This window comes from Lepus europaeus, chromosome 12 (genome assembly GCF_033115175.1).
Source record: "Lepus europaeus isolate LE1 chromosome 12, mLepTim1.pri, whole genome shotgun sequence".
In the NCBI taxonomy this organism is placed as follows: domain Eukaryota; kingdom Metazoa; phylum Chordata; class Mammalia; order Lagomorpha; family Leporidae; genus Lepus; species Lepus europaeus.
The window spans coordinates 80,651,346-80,674,654 of NC_084838.1; positions in this window are offsets into that span (position 1 = coordinate 80,651,346).

Consider the following 23,309-nt stretch of genomic DNA (forward strand, 5'->3'; position numbering starts at 1 on the left):
GAAAGTGATAAAAGATAGCCTAAGTCCTTCGGCCCCTGCACCAGCATGGGAAACCTGGAAGAAGCTCCTGGCTCCTGGCTTTGGTCTGGATCAGCTCCAGTCGTCGAGGCCATTTGGTGAGTGAACCAGTGGATGGAAAACCTCTTCTCTCTTTCTGTCTCTGCCCCTGCTTTTCAAATAAATAAATAAATAAATATTTTTTTAAAGTTTAGCAGCATAAAATTCTAATTAAGTACCAAGCTGACTCTGTACATCGCCATATTAAACCCCAAATCATGTCTTTCACAGTATACCAAATGTCATGGGATTAATGTATTTGCTTCCTCACTCATTGAATGTTATGAAATCAGACCATAGTATCTTAACATTTTAATTATTTGGAAACAAGAGCAATAATATTTATCAGTTGTGTGTAAATCCATTAAACTATGAGACCTTGCATTTTTTTTTTTTTTTTTTGGAGATTGTAGTGAAAGTTTTACAGATAAACCTCAGATTATCATCCATGAACAAAAGAAGACACTACACATCTGGTTTTCCTAACAAGACATCTATCTCTCTCTATATATATAACAAGACAACAGGGCATCAATAGTTTCACTTTAGAGGTGAAACTGGATCTCAGATTTGTAAGTTAGCTGACAAGTGTCACATGTTGAGTGACTTTGCTGCAACTAGCTCCTAGGTTCCCTTGATTACAAATCTGATGTTTTAAATTTGAATAACTGAACATGAAGATATGACAATACAGGTTTTATATATTTTCCAGCCATTTATAAATTATAATTTAAAAAGAAATGATATGAACTTGCATAAGAATTAAAATTTTTTGTGGAGAAGTCTGTTCATGTTAATATATTTGTAGCTACTCTTATTTGCTCAGCCCAGAAATTACTCAGGCTCCTGGACCAAAAACCTAAGACTTAACTGTGTGATAATTTTTTATACCCTACAGTGTTAGAAGTATTCATAAATGCTCCTAAATTTTGGCCCAGTTAAGTCGCTTAACTAACTTAACTAACGCTGAGATGTCCTCTTTTTTTTCTGTTACAAAACAGCCTACTCAGCATTAGACCATCCTCACATTTGCTGCATCTGTCAATTTTCTTCCGCTATTCCCTGTCAGACTGTCACTTCATTCCATATCTTCTGTTAGACTACCCCCTGCATTGCACAGAAATGCCTTAAAAATTTGAAACTGACAGAACCTTTCAATAGTCATATATATATATATATGTGTATGTATGTATATATCCATACATTTACATTTCATCACAGTAGCCATAGCAAATAGATTCAAAGTATAAAGCTTATTTTAGGGGCTAGTACTGTGGCATAGTAGGTTTAGCCTCCGCCTGCAGTGCCAGCATCCCATATGGCCTGAGAAAACAGTGGAAGATGTCTCAAGTAATTGGGCTCCTGCAAACATGTGAGAGACACAAAGTTCCTAGCTTCTGGCTTCAGATAGGCCCAGCTCTGGCCATTGCCGCCATTTCAGCAGTGAACCAGTAGATGGAAAACTTCTATCTCTGATTCTCTTCTCTCTATGACTCTGCCTTTCAAATAAATAAATACATCTTTAAAAGTGAAAAATAAAGCTTATTTTAATAAGAGGTGAACACATTTTTGTGAACTTGGTTTTTATCATAGTACCCTTGATTTCTGCATTATAAACAATTATATATCTTTTTTTAAAATTTATTAAGCCCCTGGTCTGTTGTTTGGTTAGGGCTTTTGATAGAGATGAAAGTTGAATATGTAGTCCTAATTTACTTATTCACCAAATTTCAACAATTATCAGAGCCATCTGGAACATATGAGGCATCTTCAAAAAATTCATGGAAAATAAGTATTATAAAAAAACCCATGTATGAATTTTAAAAAATGCAAAGAATAAGCTTGTCTTTTAATTGTATTTTTTTGGAAACATTTTTATGCCCAAGATTCATGCTTGGAGTATATCATCAAGGTTTGAGTTGAAGCTTAGGAATATACATTTATTGAGGAAAAAAATACCCAGCATGTGATCTAATGCTATGACCATTAGGGGATTGTCACAGGACAAGATCCTCTGCTATTTACATTTTGTATTCCAGGAAGGCAGGAAATATATCTGTCAAATAATGCATATTCTAAAACTCAAACATGCATGTGAGTCATCTTGAGACAGTGCTAAAATGTAAATTTTGTTTTTCTAAATCTGGGGCAGGGCCTGAGATTCTGCATTTCAGAAAACCTCCTAGTCAGTGTTGCTGGTCTGTGGAACACACATTTTAATGGTTCTGAAATCTATGTGTTTTAGAGCCACCTAGAAGATTATAAACACAGAAAGCAAAAACCAATTTAAATTGAAAACTTCAAGAAAGAAAGGTTATAACAGAAGGATGTTTAGAAAATACATTGTGATTCTGATGTGCTGCCAGTGTTCAAAACCACTGTCTTACACGAAAATGCAAGTGAAAAATAAATAAGGTTCTCTTTTTTACTTGTTGAACCTAAGAATGCATGCCACTTAAACCCCAATGCTAGACAAAGAAAATTTAAACTGACTAAATAGACATTCTTTATACCAAGTAGGGATTTCTGCTGATTTTTTCTCCCTTAAATTTACATCCTAGTATATAGGCATCTACCTTTTCGTTGTGTGTGAAAAACTGTAAATCTTAAACTATATTATTATCATTGTCTATCTTTTACATGCTGTTAGTAATGAGTAATGAGGCAGACATCTTAAAAGTAGACACTCAATACTTAGTTTAGGTGACAATAATACAAATTAGAGGAGTGCTGGAGAAAATGCTATCCATGGTGCTGGAGCAAGGACTCCCCCCCCACCCCCAGCCCCAATTTGGCAATTAAAGATAGTCGAAAGTCGAAGACCTTTTTACATTACTTGTTTTTCCTCTATGCCCTGTTCCATCTACGTTTAAAGTGAGGGATGACATTGCATATGGTCTTTTTGTTATTTATTTATTTGAGAGACAGAGATAGAGAGATTCCATCTGATGGTTCAATCTAAATGCCTGAAGTGTTCAAGACTGGGCTGGAGACAAAGCTGGGGATCAGGAACTCAAATCAGCTCTCCTCCATTGGTGGAAGGAATCCAATTATTTGAGCTGCCATGACTATATCCCCGTAACTTCATTAGCAGGAAGTTGGAGACAGAAGTCAGAGCTGAGAATTAAACCCGGCACTTATATGTGGGATATGGGTGCTTCAACCACTAGGCTAAATGCTTGCAACCATGTTGCATATATTCTAGAAAGCACCAAGGATAGGGCGAGATATGGAACAATTAGGACATCATAAAGGATTGTTTAGAATAAAAGCAATATGGTGTTGTTATAGTGCTATTATTTTTGCCTGTCAGCAGAGTACTTCATTATTTGGAAATTTCTAGTGACAGAGAAAAATGTGACTATAACTGCATATTTTATTTTTCATGAGACTCTTCATAAAGTACTGACTGATGTTTTTAGCCGTCACTGTTTTCTGCTCTTATATAGAGAATTGAAGTACTACTTTTAATTTATTTCTGTTAAAAGCAAAGTTACAAAATCAATTAGGATAGCATTCTTGATCATGAGAGTATCTGGACCTGGACATGTCCTCCAAACACAAACAACTATAGAACTATGAAAAATGTAAGAAAGATCTATTTTACACATCGGAAACAGGGAGTCCAGAATTGCTTTCTATGAGAAAAGGAAATTAATAAGACAGACAATATGATTCTTTCCAGCTTTCTTCCTGGTGGCATATTCTGGACCCTGACTAAAGGCAGACAGCTCTCAAGCACAGAACATTAGTTTGCTGAAATGATGCAAAGTGAAATCAGACATTGGGGAAGTAAAGGTGGCTGGACTTTGTAGCACAGACTGTGAGAAGAAGAGAGAGATACTCAGAAAAGGAGCTCCAGGAATCTTCATAGGAATCACCTTGAGTCTGTTGCAGAATACCAATCTTCACCGTCACAGCTCATGATTACATTAGGCTGGTAAATATTTCCCATGTACATATAAGCTGTCCAGCTACCGGATCTTACACGTGACTGGGAGATACACAAGTTACAACAAACTGGATTGGAGATAACTTATTCAGAACTCACTTTTTCAGTATAGACACCTAAATGGTGACATTTTAGTTGGAAGAGTGAAAAATCTCCATAGGAAAGGTTCCTCCAGATCCACGACTGTAAAGGGAAAAATGTCTCAAAAACAGGACTGATCCACAGATTGTTCAGATCATTGCCAAATAAATGTCAATTCTTTTGACAGAAGGCAACACAGTCTAGACATACAAAAACCAATATTACAATGTCTGACATCCAATGAAATATTAATCAGGATGAAAAGACGCAAGAAGTACACAATTCATTACCAGGTGAAAAATTAAACAATAAAAACAGACTCATAAATGATAGAGAAAACAGAAGTACAGGCAATTTTGAGCTAGATGTTACACACTGGAGAGAAATGGAACATATAAAAAATGAATAAAATGGATGAAAAATGTAGTATCCAAAGTTTTCTTTTCCGAGTTTCTGACCATTATTTTTACAAATACTTTTTAGAGTTCCCTGCTTCGCCACCATTGCACTTTGGGAAGTTCACTTAGGAGTACAATAAGCTGTTTGTATTAATTCCACAGCACACTGGTACTCTATTCATTAGTTTTCCATATTTTTTCTCTCTTCCTTTCATTGTAATAGCTTCCAGTGCTACACAAATTTGCTAGTTTTTTCTTCTGCCATGTGTAATCTGTTGTTTATCACATACAGTCTTTCATTTCAGTTTTCATAGCTTTTAATCTCTCAAAATATTTATCTTTTTAATATTTTCCACATATCTGCTCAACATTTCAATCTTCCCTTGAACATAGGGAATGCAGTTATGATCAATTTTGCTACTGAACATTGGGTCCATTGTCTACTCTTCATCTTTATATGTATATACGGGAGATAGAGCTATGTGTGTTTGTGTTTGTGTTTACCTGTGTGTGTTTGAAAAAGAGATACAGAGAGTTGATTTTGTTAGTCTTATACCTACTCTGTAAAAAAAGAAGTGATAACCTTAGGTTAGCTTTGTATTTCCATGTAAGTGGCCCAAGGAAGTAAACCAATAGAGAATGCCAAATTAAGTACTCCTAAGAGAAGTGACTGTGGAGAAAAATTGAGTACTTCTCTATGATTCAAAAAGATTGTCTTCAAGAAGAGAAAACAGAAGATTTATTATCTTCATTTTGAAAAATTTTAGGAATTTCCTTCAAAGCTACCTTTAGTAACATTACTGAACTCCCTCTGTATTCATCTTAGTTTCCTCTTTAGTTTTCCCTTTGTGACTTTCATACATGACAATTCTACCTCTTGGGCCAAAGTTTATTTTTTGATCCAATGAAAACTAACACTCACTTAGAAGTTGATGATCTAAGTATTTCATGACTATGTGTTAATTTAATCTTTAAAATAATACTTTGGGATCTGGACTGATACTGACATCTAACAAGTAAGAAAACAGAGCCAGAAAAGTGTTCCTGCCCAGGATCACTCATCCGTAACTGTCAGAGCTAGGAACTGAATTCAGAGAGTCTGGCTCCAGAATTCATGTTCATTGTTACTGTGCTATATGAGGTTTGTGATTTTGCACTTTTTATCTCAGAAAAGAAGGGAGCACTGGAGGAGGGGAGATTAAACAAAAAGGAATGGAAAAAGGCAAATAAGAAAGTCAAGTTGTCTGCACTTAGGCCAGAGACTTTGTCCAACTTCTGATTGTTTACCACTGTCATGTCACATCTTGCAAATTGAAACTTCAGTTTATTAAAGAATTTATTTTTCAACTTCTGAAATAATTGCTTCAAAATAAATATTAATAATCAATAGGCATCTACAGGATAACAATAGGCAGAAATGAATTGGGTGAATCTGAAGTTGGAATGAAGCAGCACCATGGCATTCAAAGTGCTTTCTTCTTCTGATGTTGACCTCCATCTTTACTTTAATATTTTTATTGCAGACTTACTAAGGATTTAGGAGGAGTGGGGGATATCTTCAGCCTTACCTTTTTTAGGGGAGAAAAACATTGTGGGATGTACAATGGGAAATTAATTTGTGAACCTAGACTGCATGTGAGATATTGAGATAATAAACAACCTTGAAGGGTATTACAAATTGCTTAAAACTTCTAAAATCAATGACATTGTGGAATTAACGAATGCAGATGTTGGAGATTTATCTACTCAGCCAAAGAAGGAAAATCTAGATTTTTGGAATCATAGTGAATTCAAAGGAATGGTGTCTTTGATTTGAGAATAATATTTTGAGGATAATGTTTTCCTTTGTTTTTTTTTCTTTTTTTCCTTTTTTAAAGATTTATTTATTTTTATTTGAAAGTCAGTTACAAAGAGACAGGAGAGGCGGGGGTCGGGGGAGGTCTTCCATCCGATGGTTCGCTCCCCAATTGGCTGCAATGGCCGGAGCTGCACCAATCCAAAACCAGGAGCCAGGAACTTCTTTCGGGTCTCCCACATGGGTGGAGGGGCCCAAGGGCTTGGGCCATCTTCTACTGCTTTCCCTGGCCATAGCAGAGAGCTGGATGGGAAGTGGAGCAGCCAGGTCTCGAACTGGAGCCCATAGGGATGTTGACGCTTCAGGCCAGGGCGTTCACCCGCTGCACCACAGCGCCAGTCCCTTGTTTTTTTTATAAAATACTTTTTGCTTTTCCAGAGAAACAGTTATGTGATTAAAAACACCTTGTTTTCTATTAGATTTATTTTGAGTCTATTTTATTGCTATTATGAACGTTCAAGTGAAAGTATTGCCTAATTATCATAACATATTCTCTATTATGCAAATATCCAATTTTCTTATAACCTTTATATATAGAAGCTGCATTTTAAGTATCCATTCTCCCTTCAAAATGACAGAATAATGCCGAATAGGAGGGGAAACACTGATTTTATAGAATTTTCAGGATTATTGTCCCAAACCAATTCTAATGTGTGTTCATTAATTTTTAGAAATATTTAAACTAACAGAATATGCATGAACACTGCTTCTCCTGAAATCTGCATTTTCCCCTACATTGTGCGATTTGTTATACAAACTTGAGAATACTGAATATACAGATTTTCCTTGTCTCTTTAGTAATCCACAAGTGTGGCCTTTCTTTGATAATTGTAGTGCAGAGGGTATCTGTCAAACTGTTCAAATAGATTTACAACCATTAATCCATGAATCTTCCAGATTAACCCACAGAGTAGGTGCTGTGAGCCAGCTTCTTGAGTCAAGTGAAACAGAAACATGGTCCAGGAGGCCATTTCCAGTTTTGCCAGTAAAAGAGAAAAACTACTTGAGAGATCTGAGCCCAGGAAGCCAGTTAATTTCTGTGCCATAAAATACTCCTGAAATATATAGGTGAGCTTTAAGAAAATCAAATTTTAGAGCAATGTGAAATAATAATAGAGTAATGCTCTTCTGACCTTTAGAACCACCTTCTCTCTATGACGTTGTCACTCAAATGGACATTCTCCACCTCCACGCTGAATTTCAGGAACAGGAAGTCATGGCTGTTAGATAAATTTTGCTTGCTGGAAGTGCTCACGATTTTTCAAACCTTTGGCTAACACTCATGGACCACATTCATGTCTTACTTGATATATTTATAGATAAACCCCAACATTTGGTTGTCTTCTAAGCCTCTAATCATTCCTATCCATTTACCTTCCCCCAATATTATTTATCTTTCTACTCCCACACCCTTTCTCATTGGATTCTTATTTATTCTTAAAACTCAAACAGCCATCTGTTGATATCTTCCTAATCTGTATTTTCAAATTAGACTTCTATTTCAGACTTCTATAATTTAATGGGAAGCAGATGTCTTACCAACACCTCAAATTCAATGTCCTGTTCCCACCCTCTCACTTTCTATGGCATCTACCTCTTTGTTTACTCACTTCCTTGTTCTTTTGCCTGTAAATAAATGTATCTTTCAAAACTTCATGGAAAATGTTCATTCTCACTTAATTCTGCTTTTCCACAGACTTTTTAAGTAAATTTCTACCATTTAGCCATAGGTTTTGCCAACCTGATGTTTAATAGACATCATAAGTACTTTTAACATTTCTGACCATATTTAATTTGCCACTGCATTTTGAGTAATTATATATCCTAAGTATATTTTTGTTTCTTCTTTACACATTTCTTATTCAGCCCCTTTTTTTCTCCTGCCTGACTTATAGGATTTTTTAACCTTAACGCTATTGACATTTTGGGCCAACTGATATTTTGTTGTATCAGGTAGTCCTGTGCATTGTAGTACCTTCAGAGCATTTGTGACATTCACCCAGTACATGGCAAGAGCACCTCCACCCCTTCCCGTTATGGAAACAAAAATGTCTCTAGATGTTGATAATTGCCCCATGAGGGACAAAATAAACTTCCACTGAGAACAATAGGACTAATACATTGCATCTTAATTTGTTCTCATATTTTTATTCTCAATTTTCTCCAATCTATCTTCCACCAAAGTCAATTTTCCAAAATGCATTGGTTGACAAAACTCCCATACTTAAAACCCTCACTGACTCCATATTGTCCAAATAAAAAGTAGAAAACCTTTTAAGCCATTTATTGCCTCAGTGATCCATTTTTTTAAGCTTTGAATACTTCTGAAAGCTAAAATAGTTAACTGCTAAATCTTTGTATGTATCTTCAATAAGTAAATTGATTACTTTTTATTTATTTGAAAGGCAGGGAAACATAGATGGGAAAACAAGAGCCAGAAAGAGGGATTGATCATCCCTTAGTTGATGTCTACAGTGGCAGGATTTGGGCTGAAGTCAGAACAGGAGCCAGAACCTTAATCCAAGTCTCCCATATGGGAGGCAGGTATCTATGTACTTGAGTCATCACCAGCAGCTTTCCAGGGTGTGAATTAGCAGGAAACTAAAATGGAGGCAGAAGACCTAGCACTTGAATCAGGTACTCTAACATTGGATGTGAGCATTACAAGTGGTACCTTAAACACTAGGCCAAAGGCCCACCCCAGTTTTGTATTTAATATTTAATACACACATGGTGTAAACAGGCATCTATAGCATTCTTAATGTTTAATCATAACATTAAAATAGCTGAAAGAAAATTTGTAAAAATATCTAATTACCCCAACTGTTTCTACCCTTGATTTCTATTATATTTCTATATTGCTAGACCAGACAGGAAACCATAGTTCAATAAAAAGCACATTCATTTTAATTACTGTTAATAGAGAAGCATACACAGAATAAAGAAATGAAAACATGGGCTGCAGGTTGTAAATTTTAATTCCCATTCTTCTCAAATCGTGTTGAAAAAACAGAGAAACAAAAACAGCAGCCCCACATAAAGAACAGCATATTTCAATGCACAATTCAGAAGCACCTGCATTAGTCAGAAATGTCATGGCAATAACCTGACCTATTGTTAGAAATCTAGCAAGTACATTTTTCATTGTTCCCCAGTGGGACTTGATGCCAACTAGTATTGATTGTGAGAGTTCTGAACTTCTATTAGACTCTACTCGGTTCTTCGTTGATAATTACTTCAGCCCTACAAAAAGGAGAGTTAGAACTGTGAAAATAAATTGAAAGAGGTATGCAGGTTGGGTCAAACTGCCCAGTACTTGAACAAGCTCATTTGAATTATTGCTTTCATTTTATATCAAATCACAAAATCTTCTCAGCACAAATATTTTTGTAAGATTTTTTCATTACTAACTTGTAATTGGTTTTGGAAAACAATGTTTCAACTTTTTTAAAAAAAGAAGTGTGGAACGTTATGTTAACCTTAAAGAATTAGCAGAATTCAGGGCAATTCAGAACGATGCCCAATGTTCATACAATGTAGGCATAACATAAGGTGAAGCAAAACTTAAGGTAGGTGGACAAGAAGGAGGAAATATTGACAAAAGGAATGTGGAGAGGAATAAAGATGAGATGTCACATGGTACTGATACTTCAAAGGGTTTTGCTTCTTTGAGACAAAGATGGACACGGATATTTTATTTCACTTGTTTTCTCTATTGCAACATCTATACAAAGCTGCAGAAAACTATTTGTGGTTGATCAGTTCCTGGCAATTTCATTTACAACTTTCATCAGCATAGTGTAGGGTAACAAAAGAAAAAAAGAGGAACAGGTCCTGGAGCCAGACTGTATAGAATAAATTCCAGCTGTGCAACTTTATAATTACATAAAGGGTAAGTCATTTAATTTCTCTGTACCTGAGTTTTTACCTCTGAGAAGTGGAGTATTAATGTCACTGTCCTCATGAGGCTGTGATACTGAATTGACATGCCATGTAAAGGACTTTAGAGTGTTGGCCATCACTAGGTATCCATCTAATAAAAATGCTATCTGTAATTATCCAGCACAGCCTCATGGAGATAAAAATTAAGAAAAGGCCAAAAGCAGGTAGTTCCTACCTAATGCCAGCTGGAATGATTTTCTTCAAAGAGCTGTTCTTCCATCTGCTTTATCTTTTTTTAGAAAGTTCTAGTACTGAGTTCCCCACTTGTTCACCTTATGGCTATGATGCTTTTAATACTTGGTCTATATTCAAAACTTGAAGTAAGGATAAATAAACTCAGTTACATACTACATTTTTAATTTTAAAAGTCTGATGTGGTGGCTTCAAATATGACTACTCCACAATACATGTGAAAAATTTTCCAGTAAAATTGACTAGTAGAGTCCACATTTGTATGATGTACTTAATAGTCATAAACACGTAACTTTTTTCTGTTTTGTTTTGTTTCTTTCACGGTTTCTTGTCACAAGTTAACACCTTATTCTTTTTTCATTAATTTGACATTTTGTAATGCTTCTTAAATAAATGCTATTCATAGAATTTGGAAGCTTTTTCCTGATGTCCTGAAGACTTCAAGAAAAAGATACTTTGGAAAATATCACTGTAATTATTATTAATAAGAGTAATAATAGCACACTACATCTAAGAAGGAATTGGAGGGAAATATGTCCAAGTGTTTTGGCAGATATTTTAAGATCTGCACAGAAAAACCATAAAAATGTTTCTTGCATTTTGGTCAAACCTAACTTGTCACCACATTTATGTTAATTGTGTCTGTAAACCCAACCCCCAAGGCTTTAGACTTTTCATCTCCTCATTTAGAATTCATTATTTTCCACTGACTAGTAATTACTGTGAAATGTCCTGACCACTGGCTGTGCTCTGACAATGGTACCTAGCCTTAGAGAGTCAATCTTGCTTATGCTGAGGTGAGCACACTTTCCTGCCATTTGTTTTCTTTAAATCATGCTACAAAGATGCAAATACCTTGCTCCCTAATGAAGAAAGAACCAGCCCTGTCAGTCACCTTTTAGTTTGTTTGTCTGTTTGTTTGTATGGTGCAAGTAAAACTCAAATCTGAGTAGAAAATGAATCCCATTTCTCTGGATGTTTGTTTCTCCACATTGTATTTAAAGACTCCTGTCATAGGACCAGGAAAGCATCTCTGCATCTTTCCCAAATGGTTCTACATAAACTTCCAAATGAGGGCTAAATGGCCAAGGCAGTGCTTTCATCTTCCTTTTAAAAATGAACGAAGGTAAGTTAAAGCGAAATATATGTCACTTTAAGAATCACTTAGTCTGAACTCGCTAAATTTACACCTCTTCATTCCACTGTCTGAAGCTCAGACACAAGAAGATGTTCTTTACTTTGGAGCCAACAAATCATGACTTTTCAGTATGCTACTGACCCAGAGTGATTGAAAAGTAGCCCAAAAAGTGAGTTTTAAAGTCTATATCTCTAGGATCTATTTTCCATTAACTTTATACCCTACGATTATACTAAGCAGAATTCAACAAATGGTATGAACAACAACAACAAAAAAAAACTGTTAAGAATGGGAATACTAGAAGCAGGAGGAAGAGGGGTGGGAGTGTGGGTGAGAGGGCAGGTATGGTTGGAAGAATCACTATTTTCCTAAAGTTGTACTTATGAATTGCATGAAGTTTGTATTCCTTAATTTCTGGGGAAAAACAGTCTGCATCTCATTTCTTAATTTACAATATCTTTCTCATCTTCAAATGCGTACTGAAGGAAAGTAAGTTAGTTCTCAGTTGGACAATTAGGAGTTTAGATGAATGTTCAAGCTCCTTTAGACCCAGTGATCAATGACTAAAAACAAACTGGGTATTTGGGTTATGCCCGGGAACCAATCCCTATCATGAAAAGGTGTTTTGGTACCGGTAGATATTCTCATTTTGACACATTTGTTGATGTAAACTCTTGGGTAGCAAAAATTTTAGTTTTTCTATAAAGAAAATTACAACAGGACACAGTTACATTTTGGTGAAAGCTGTCCCTGTTTTATGATTCTGAAAACCTATCTTTAATGTATTAATAATAATCATAGACATAAAGGGGAACAATATAAGAATGAGCAAGTGAAATGCCCATTCCAAGATTGAGTGATAATAATTTATTATTATTTTCTGACAAATTGTTCAGTTATTTTTTTTCCATCTATGTAATTCATAGTCTTTAGGGAAAAAGAAAATTATTTTAGTGTTTAACTATGTAAAATGGGGTTTCTGGCTCTTTTAAAGAGCACTGTCTAGTGTAGTAGTCAGTGATTGTCTATTGAACACTTGAAATGTGATTAGTTTGAATTGTAATTTACTATAAGTGTAAGGTGGACACTAGTTTAAAGGCTTACTACACAAAATGTAACATATCTCATTAGTAACATTTATGTTGATTATATCTTGAAATACTACTTTAGACATATTGAATTTTTAAAAATATTACTATAATTTGGCCGGCGCCGCGGCTCACTAGGCTAACCCTCCGCCTTGCGGCGCCGGCACATCAGGTTCTAGTCCCAGTCGGGGCACCGATCCTGTCCCGGTTGCCCCTCTTCCAGGCCAGCTCTCTGCTGTGGCCAGGGAGTGCAGTGGAGGATGGCCCAAGTGCTTGGGTCCTGCACCCCATGGGAGACCAGGAGAAGCATCTGGGTCCTGGCTTCGGATCAGCGCGGTGCGCCGGCTGCAGCGCGCTACCGCGGTGGCCATTGGAGGGTGAACCAACGGCAAAAGGAAGACCTTTCTCTCTGTCTCTCTCTCTCTCACTGTCCACTCTGCCTGTCAAAAAAAAATATTACTATAATTTCATCTGTTTCTTTTTATATTTTTAGGAAAATAGCAAAAAGATAAAAGATAAATCATATATCTGACTCGTATTTCTATTGATGTTGCTGCTTCAGAGAATTAAATATTATTGGCAAAGGGGAGCCCAGGAGAAAGATATGTGGAATGAAGAGGATATGAGTCTGTCCCTGAATCCACCCCTTTATTCTGGTTTAAGAGCAATCTGGAGAGAGAACTCCAGATGGAAGCAGAGACTAGAGTTTTCTAAAAGAAGTTAGAAGATATATTCATCTGTGCTTGGAAATCATTCCCAAAGAACATGATACGAGAGAATGATAAGAAGATATTTTCCCATTACACATTATACTATGGAGTATCTTGGGGGAACTTCCGTAGCTTCTTTCAGATGTTCTCTGCAGAAAGTGGGGGAGCCTGATAGTTGTGGCTGTCCCCTCAACTGCCTGGAAGAAGATGGCCAGTGCTAGTTAGATGCAAGTCCCATGGGGCTGACGCTGTGGCGCAATGGGTTAAAGCCCCTGCCTGTGGCATTGGCATCACATGCGGACACCAGTTCTGGCCCTGGCTGCACCACTTCCGATCCAGCTCTCTGCTGTGGCCTGGGAAAGCAGTGGAGGATGGCCCAAGTGCTTGGGCTCCTGCAAGCCTATGAAAGACCCAGAAGAAGCTCCTGACTCCTGATTTCAGATCAACTCAGCTGTTGCAGTCTTTTGGGGAGTGAACCAGTGAATGGAGGACCTCTCTCTCTCTCTCTCTGGCTCTAGCTTTCTTTGTAACTCTTTCAAATAAATAAAAACAACAACAACAACAAACTAAGATACAAGTCCCAGTACGCAACAGGCAGAGAAGTAGCAGAACCTGTGGAGACAATTCTTTGCATACACATGAAAGCCCACAGAAGAACTTCAAACTGAAACCTTTGTGGTGGGCTGCTGGAATGATTTAGGAAGATGATATCAACAGCCAAATTCCTATTGCCATTGCATTTCCCCATTTGGATTTACCGAGTAGTAAGCCTGACAAAATCAGAGTCTTAGATTTACTTTTAGTGCCAAATGTATGGAGGAATATTGAAATTTTAGCTATAATCACTACCTACTTATAAATTTTCATTTAGACAATTTTTCAGTTTTTGGTTTTCAAATTTCTACTTGAAAATAAAATGTTACTTTGGGAAGCCTGTCAATTTCTTTTCAATAATTGAAACTTTAATATTGTTAGGGAAAATTCATTTCTCCCTGTAGGTTTATTCTGATCAATTTTGTTCTCCAGTGCTAGGTCAATTATTGTTTTTTATGATATTCATTATCCCTGATTCTCCTATAACTATATGGAGCCTAATTCTAATGATATTTTTAATTAATTATATAATTTTTGTAAGATTTTATTTATTTTTTTGAGAGGTAAAGTTACAGATAGAGAGAGGGAGAGACAGAGAGAAAGGTCTTCCATCTGCTGGTTCACTCCCCAAAAGGCCAGAGCTGGGCTGATCTGAAGCCATGAGCCAAGAGCTTCTTCTGCACGTAGATGCAAGGGCCCAAGAACTTGGGTCATTTTCCACTGATTTCCCATGTCATAAGCAGAGAGTTGGATCAGAAGAAGAGCTTCTGGGAAATGAATTGGCATCCATGTGGGATGACAGTGCCGCAGGCATTGGCTTAGCCTGCTATGCCACAATGCCGGCCCCAAATTCTTCTTTCCTTAATTTTATGTTTTTAATTTTATTTTTTAAAGATTGATTATTTATTTGAAAGGCAGAATTACAGAGAGGGAGAGGCAGTGAGAGAGAGAGAGAGAGAGAGAGAGAGAGAAGTCTTCTATCTGCTGGTTCACTCCCCAAATGACCACAATGGCCGGAGGTGGGCCAATACAAAGCCAAGAGCCAGGAGCTTCTTCCAGGTCTCCCACACGAGCACAGGGGCCCAAGGACATGGGCCATCTTCTACTGCTTTCCCAGGCCATAGCAGAGAGCTGGACGGGAAGTAGAGCAGCCGGGATCCTAATCAGTGCCCATAGGGGATGCTGGCACTGAAGGCTGTGGCTTTACCTGCTATACCCACAGCACCGCAATTTCTCAAATTCTTTATTTTAGAACACACACAGTGACTCTGCTGCCATGATTTTATAAAAGTAGCTCAAGGAAAATCACTCTGCTGCTCTCCCAATTTACCTGAGTTAGAGATAAGGTATAACTGAAGGTGCTGACTTTGTGTCTATGAACGTAGTGGTAATGAGTGAGAAAAACAAGAACATGGCACTATTTTTGTCAGGCCTTTAAATGTGGCAATAGATGATTGCGTTTATGTCTATCAGAAAACTTAAATCCTTCAGCTATGGCTAAGAACTTGGAGGTCACAGAAGAGGTCACGATTTTTTGCAAGAGCAAATATATGGATTCCACTGAATTACTCATCAATGATAAGTCAACAGAGTAAACTTACTGAAAAATACAATGTTTTTCTTCATTTTAGCTTTGGTTATTTAATAATGTTTATTTGAAAATTGACTCTTATATGACAATCCATTCTGTTGAGTTGTTGTTACAAGAGCAGGAATGATTAATGACTCCAGTGAAATTATGGATTCCTATTGTTACTAGGCTACTACAGAGAGAACCAGCTAAATCTTACAATGTATGATGCACATATGTATGGTCTTTGGGTTATAAATGATTGTATAAATGCTGATGCTGCAGAGTTTACTTTTTGGCCTAAATAAATGTAAGCTAAAAAATAAAGATGTGACTATTTTGATTTTAATGAAGAGATTTCTCCAAAGAAATTAAAAAATTTAAAATACTGCTTCTCTACAGAACTTCACAAAAAACAAGGCAATTTTCATAAGTTGAGAAGCATAATCTGATTTATAAAAAATTACTGAATTTTAAAAAATGCATATAATCATACTGGTTTGATTTATTATTGTCTATGGAAAGAAAATAGCTCTCCATAGACATTTAAACATTTAAATGGGTACTTTATAATTAATACTTTAATATTGTATATATATATATGTAATGTATGTTATTCATATATTAATAATAACTACAAATATATATTCCTTGCTGTACACTTGTTACTAGTCCAAGTTGAACCTATGAGATTAGTAATATTTTCCCAATTCCATAAATGAAGAAACTGAAGAACAAAGATGTAAAATAACTTGTCTCAGGTAATATGAATGGGCCAGAATATAAAATATACGTGGCTGACTTGCCAGCTGCTGTACTGTATAGCAGGTGATTTTAATCTACGACCTTAAAAATTGGTGGCTCTGGTTGATATTTGTTTCATATGCCCTCTTCCCCATTCCTTGTCATTTTGGAAGAATTCCTGGGAACTGTGCTCTCTACTGAATGCAATCAAAATATCTATTTATTTGGTATGTTTCTTTAATGATTCCAACACTGAAATTCTATTCCTCTGAGGTGCACTATGGTCTTTATAGCTGAAGGATCTCCAAACTTGTCTTTTTTGTGTGGCATTGTATTTGCAATTGACATGTAATTCATAGACTCTTGCAAAAAGATTACCCTGTTCAAAATGTACTAGTTAGCACTTCCTAGTATATTTTCCATTATCTAATTCCAGAATATTCATCTCTCCAAAAGCAATCTCTGCTCATCAGCAGTCAGTTCTTACTTTTCCTACCTACAGCATTCTGGATTCACTAATTTACTTTCAATCCATTTATATTGTTTAAATATGTTAACAATATTCCTTTCATAAGATAAATTTTGTTTTTATCACTCAGCTTCATTATTATATTTAGCATTACATTTCATTAATAATTCATTATATTTCATTAATAATTTCATCATTATTATATTTAGCATTCCAATAAAAAAGAATGAAATCCTGTCTTTAGCAAAAAATGGCTGCAATTGGAGACCATTATGCTTAGTGAAATAAGTCGGTCCCCAAAAACAAATAATTTTTCTCCAATTTGTGGTAACTAATATAGAGAGTACAAAAATGTAATGTGTATGAGTGGAACTGATATCTTGAGATTTGACTGTTGTTTCTGTCCCTTGTCTATACTCCTGAGAAACAGTGATCTTTCTACTTATTACTACTTGTTGAAATTTTCATTTTGTGGAGGATTAAGCTTGTGATTATAAAGTAAGTTGAAAGCATGTCATTGCAACAATTAAAAGAAACATAAGAAAGGAAGGAAACGGGGGGAGGGTGGAAGTACCATTATGTTCTTAAAACTGTATATGTGGGCCGGCGCCACAGCTCACTAGGCTAATCCTCCGCCTTGCGGCGCCGGCACACCGGGTTCTAGTCCCGGTCGGGGCACCGATCCTGTCCCGGTTGCCCCTCTTCCAGGCCAGCTCTCTGCTGTGGCCCGGGGGTACAGTGGAGGATGGCCCAAGTGCTTGGGCCCTGCACCCCATGGGAGACCAGGAGAAGCACCTGGCTCCTGCCATCGGATCAGCGTGGTGCGCCGGCCGCAGCGCGCCTACCGCAGCGGCCATTGGAGGGTGAACCAACGGCAAAAGGAAGACCTTTCTCTCTGTCTCTCTCTCACTGTCCACTCTGCCTGTCAAAAAAAAAAAAAAAAAAACTGTATATGTGAAATACACAAAATATGTTCCTTTTATATAAATATATAAATAATAAAAGGAACAAATCTAAAAAAAATTGAGAGGCAGGGCTGTGGGATAAAGCCCCAGATTGCGGTGTTGGCATCCCATATGGGCTCCTGTTGAAGACCCAGCTGCTGCACTTTCCATCCAGCTCCCTGCTGATGCACCTGGGAAGGTGGTAGAGGACGGCCCAAGTCCTTGGGATCTTGCACCCACATGGGAGGCCCAGAAGAGGCCCCGGTTCCTGGCTTTAGATCAGTACAGCTCCAGCCGTTGCGGCCATCTGGGGAGTGAACCAGCATATGGAAGACTTCTCTCTGTCTACCTCTCTCTCTGTAAATCTGCCTTTCAAATAAACAAAACAAATCAAAAAAAAAAAAAATTGAGAGAAGGAATGTTTACTGGACTACCTGACTGAACTTCATATTAAATAGACAAGTTCATTAGGAAAATCTTATAAACTGATTAGCAAAACACCAAACCTCTGATTTAAACTGAATTTAATGTAATCTTGAACTTCCAGTCTCCCCAGTCACTTCCTCTATATGTCATTTGCAGAAAATGGTGGTGGAATATGTGCCTTTTGGAATCTTACCATTTTACTCATATGAATAGATTTCAAAAATTTTTTTAATAAAATAAACATTTCTTAATTCCATTTGCTCTAACTTTTTGAATCATCCTTGTACTTTGCTGATTGAATATTCCTGGAATACTTTACCTCATGTGGAACTCTGAAATGAACAGGGATGCAACTCAAGCTCTGTTTCCCAATTGAACAAAGTGGCTAAGGCTAACGCTCCATCATTCTTTAGCGTTTTCATTTCATTTCATTTATTTATTTATTTTATTATTTGACAGGTAGAGTGAGAGAGAGAGAGAGAGAGAGAGAGAGAGAGAGAGAAAGGTCTTCCTTCCATTGGTTCACTCCCCAAATGGCTGCTACAGCCGCTGCTATGCCAATCCAAAGCCTGGAGCCAGGTGCTTCTTCCTGCAGGGTCCCAAGCACTTGGGCCATCCTCCAGAGAGCTGGACTGGAAGAGGAGCAAATGGGACTAGAACCCAGCACTGATATGTGATGCTGGTGGAGTATCAACCAAGTGAGTGTTGGCGCCAACCTCTTTAGTGTTTTTACATCTGTGACATGAGAAACCTACCACTCATCTCAGTATAGTTGTATGAGAATTTAAATGAGACTATCAAAATCAAATGGTCAGCAAAATATGTAACATACAAGTGAACATTAACTGCAGTTATTATCCAGATCAGATATTTTCTCTTCTAAGAAGCCTTCTTATTTTTCCCAAGTTGGGATTATTCACTTTCTCCTTTTCTATCTACATTACATTATAGTCTCCAACATGACAGCACTTGCCTCATTGTATAGTAATTATTTACATGCATTTATTCCATAACTATAATTATTTAACATCCTTATATCATCAGCATAACTGTTTCATGAGTGCTCATTTGGATTGGGACAAAGTGGATGAATGCATGAATCAATAAATTAATACTAAGATGTGAAATGCTGTTACATAAAGATGTAATTATTCCAAAGTAATTTAAATAATTGACTGTACTTGAGTAATGAGACTGTCTTAAGATACATTTGATAAAATCTATTACCTCAACAATAGGAAGATAAACCAGTCTCTGGGATCAATGTCTGATACCATTAAGATGGTGTGCATCTTGCCATTCTTAATTAATTTGTGGCAAACACATAGCAGTCTCCACGGCCAGCTTCATCTGCATACAGCAGCATAATCATTTTTTTCTTATAGTAAAGATTTTTATGAGTCATAAATCTTCTCCGGGGTGTGGTTTTCATTGGATAATCACACCCATGGGAGATTAAAAACACTTATCTTTGGATCATGACTTGCAATGCCCCAAGGGTGTGACTATCTCAGGAAAATCACACTCTCTGTCATGCCTAATTGCTTAATTATTATAGCAGTGAGCTCATACCACCATATAGGAACTAAAGTCATGCTAGCATTTCCACTATAAGCTGCTTTCCCAAGAGTCTATAATTTAGCCGTTTAAAAAAAAATGCTCTGTTGAAGAACTACACTAAAGGTCATATTCCTAGAAATATATTCCATCAATAGATAATTTATATCTTATAAATTTGTTCTCTGTCTCCTTGGTGAGTTGACCAAAGAAAACGCTCTAATTAAATGTCTTTAATCATATGTTCTTCTGGACAGCCAGAAAAATATTATACATTCTAAATACATACATCTGATTTTATCGATCTGACAGCAAGAATAGCTCATAAAATTTCCAGTTTCCTTGGAAATGCACTTCGTAGAGCCATTCATAAAAATTATGCAAATAGAACAAGCTAAACTAATTGAACATTGTCTTACACATGTAACTTCCTACCTTAGACAAATATCATTTTAGCTAATATACTGTTAACTTTCTCAAGAAAAAGAAAATTAACAGAAAAACAGAGATGTAATAAAAATATTCCAGAGTTACTTTGCCCCTCATTCTTATCACTGTCTCAAAGATGACAAATGTCTCAAAGCCTAGACGAGGCTGATTTACATGGATCAATTTACAAGTGGCCAATGATTAAACTACTTTGATAATGCATTTGTACAAGATGTATATTGAATTCACTAACTGCAATTCATCCAAAGTTAACAACTTTCCAATAGCAGCACTCCCAAGATGCTAATAAAATTTTCCTTGAAGATACGGAATTGCATCAAATAGGGAAGATTAAAAGGTGTTTCATACACAATGATCTGTTTCATACACAATGATCATACACAATGCCCTTGTTCTTTGCATTAGAGGATTCCTTAATTCAGTTACTAAAGCAGTTACTAAAACTCTGGGTGCAGCATCTCCTATTAGGATGTCATTCTAGAGTTTGACCTTCAATTTTCTATGCTCCAGACCAGGATACCAAAATGCACACGTTGCAAAACATATGTCTGGGATTGAAATCTCTCCCAAAATAGAAAAAAAAATGCCAATTCTTAATTCTTCGACTGATCCTTTCAACTTATTCTTGTGAGTTCCTTTGTAATCTCTTTTCTTTCAAGAGCTAGTTTAATCACTCCTAGTAAGCTACAGATTAATAATACCTGAATCCTGGCAGAGGAGCCCTACTTCCAAGGTCAGTTATGTCAAATTATTCTTTATTTATTATTTAATTATATTTATTTATTATATTTATTTATATTTATTATTTAACTATGTCAAATTATTCTTTATTATTTTTATGTCAAACTGTTCTTTGTCTATTAGAACCTAAATTATGCCTTATACAATTTAGAACAAAATACAAAAGCCAAGACATTGAGGCAAAAAAAAAAAAAAAGCCCTACCAGAAGGACTTCAGGGGGTGAGACCCCAGGGGAAAAAAGTGGTCATCAAAGAAGGATGTACTTTCTCTGAAGAGAGTAAAGAACTTCCATTTTGCTTATGGCCTTGGTTACTGATGGAGATAGGGTACCCAAAATGCTTCCATAGCCTTGGCAGCTCATGACAAGAGCCTTATGTGATCACTGACATCATACATAAGAGTGTTAATTGTTAAATTAACAACAGGAGTCACTGTGCATTTACTTCTCATGCAGAACTTCTGTCATCAACGAGTTGTATTATGAGAATTAACTGTAAAACTTGTTCTCAGGTTTTTTTTTTTTTGAGTGTGTGTGTTTGTGTGCAAATTGTTGAACTCTTTACTTAGTATACAGTTGATTTTCTGTGTATAAAGTTAATAAAAATGAATCTTAATGGAGAATGGGACTGGGATTGGGAGAGGGAGGAGGAGGTGGGTTGGGAGGGAAGATATAAGGGGAAGAATCACTATATTCCTGAAGTTGTACTTAAGAAATTTGTACTCATTAAACAAAAGGTTTCTTTGAAAAAAATGAATAAAAATTTAAAAAAAGAAATGGAAATATTCACATTGTTTCTACAAAAATCAGTCTTCATAAATGAGTTTTTTATTATTTTCCTACTTTGAAGAATTTTTTCCATTTAATCTAAATTGTGGAATTTATTGATTTATAATTTATAGTATTACCTATCAATTTTATTATATGCTTGCATAGCAAGATTCCAGCAAGTTTTTTTTTTTTCTATAAAGAATTAAGTACTAAATATTTCAGGCATTGGACTCTATTGTAGCTACCTAACTCTGTCATGGAAACAGAATCAGCTCTAATAAAATTGTATTTACAAAGCGGTCAGTGGGACAAGTTTTCAGAAATGGTCCATAGGTAATTCCTTGACCATTCAGATCTACAGTTTTTTTTAAAAACAAAAAAAAGATATACAATTTATTTATTTGAAAGGCAGAGTGACAGAGAGGAAGAACAAAGTGAAAGGTAGGGGAATATGAGAGAGAGCGAGCGAGCGAGCAATTTTTTTTTTTTTTTTTTTGACGGCAGAGTGGACAGTGAGAGAGAGAGACAAAGAGAAAGGTCTTCCTTTTGCCGTTGGTTCACCCTCCAATGGCCGCCGCGGCCAGCGCATCGCACTGATCTGAAGCCAGGAGCCAGGTGCTTCTCCTGGTCTCCCACGCGGGTGCAGGGCCCAAGGACTTGGGCCATCCTCCACTGCACTCCCAGGCCATAGCATAGAGCTGGCCTGGAAGAGGGGCAACCGGGACAGAATCCGATGCCCCGACTGGGACTAGAACCCGGTGTGCTGGCACCGTAAGGTGGAGGATTAGCCTATTGAGCCACGGCGCCGGCCTGCAAGAGATTTTATATCCACTAGTTCACTCCCCAAATGGCCAAAGCCAGGAGTCAGGAACTCTGTCTTGGTTTCCTACATAAGTGGCAGGGAACAAGCACTTGGATCCTCTTTTGCTATGTTCCTAGGCACAGTGGTAGGGAACTGGATCAGGAAGCAGACCATCTAGGACTTCAACCAGACTCAGATATGGAATGCCAGGGTCACAAGCTTTGGATTAACCCACTATACCACAATTCCAGTCCCACGTTTTAACTTTTAGTGACACAGCCAAACTTTTCCACATCAGCTATACCATTTTATTTTCTTACCTTTCAATGTGATGTGTTGGTTTACCTGGAAATGTTTTATAGCTCCTTTATTATTTTCCTTGGATAAAAAGTTTCTTGGTTGTCTTTTTTAGGCACTTGGGGGTTGACATCACAGTAGCTTCTCATCTCCGTGTTTCCTAATGAGAAATTGGTTGTTAATCTCATCAAGAATATCTTGCATATAACGAGATATTCTTTGTCTTTCATTAGTTTGTATGTTTTCAGTGTGGATCTCCTTGCATTTGTAGTATTCAGTCATTTGAGTTTCTTGGACTTGTAGATTCATGTTTTTCATCAAATTTGGAAAGTACTCAGAGATTATTTCTGCAAATATCCTTTTTTTTTTTTCCCTCTTTCTAGACTCTCATGGTGTGTATGCTGGTTTACTTGCTGGCTTGGCACAGGTCCGTTAGGCTCTGTTCACATTTTTCTATTATTTTTTCTTTCTGTTTCTTATACTGAGTTATTTCACCTGTCTTATTTTCAACTTTCTGTTTCCTTATTTTGTC